The sequence below is a fragment of the Stegastes partitus genome, unplaced genomic scaffold (genome assembly GCF_000690725.1).
Source record: "Stegastes partitus isolate 25-593 unplaced genomic scaffold, Stegastes_partitus-1.0.2 Scaffold30, whole genome shotgun sequence".
Taxonomy (NCBI): domain Eukaryota; kingdom Metazoa; phylum Chordata; class Actinopteri; family Pomacentridae; genus Stegastes; species Stegastes partitus.
In genome coordinates this window covers 109,958-110,483 of record NW_007577761.1, presented here as the reverse complement: position 1 = coordinate 110,483, position 526 = coordinate 109,958, and positions in this window count along the sequence as shown.

The following is a 526-nucleotide window of genomic DNA, read 5'->3' as shown; positions in this document are numbered from 1 at the left end:
TGTTAAGAACATGGATCAACAATTTGAAGTGAAAAAGTGGGCTTGGATTTTTTTTTTTTAGAATTTTATCTATTGCTTTATCTTTTTTTTTTTTAATGTTTTATTTTCTAATGTTTCCTATTTTTAAATGTTTGTGAAGCACCTTGTGAGCCCATTTTTAAAGGTGCCATAGAAATTAAAAAGATTATTATCATTATTTTTTGTTATTTTTAAGGTACATTGAGGGAAATACAGTAGTTTTTTAAAGTGACACAGATTAATTTTTAATCGTTTATTCACAGACTTTATTGCTTTTTAAACACTGCACAGACGTCATATAATCTGATGCAGTACAACAGACGGCACAATAACCGGTAATAAAACAGCATTTAATTGATTCCGTTATTATGGGCTGGATAAGACAGCAGCTGCTCTGTCGCCCCCTGCAGGCGGACGGCGGTGCTGCTACAATCAGCCACAATAGGCGGTAGGAGTGGACGAGCCGATCAGCAGTCTGTCTGCACAGGGATCACTGTTCAGAGGAGGT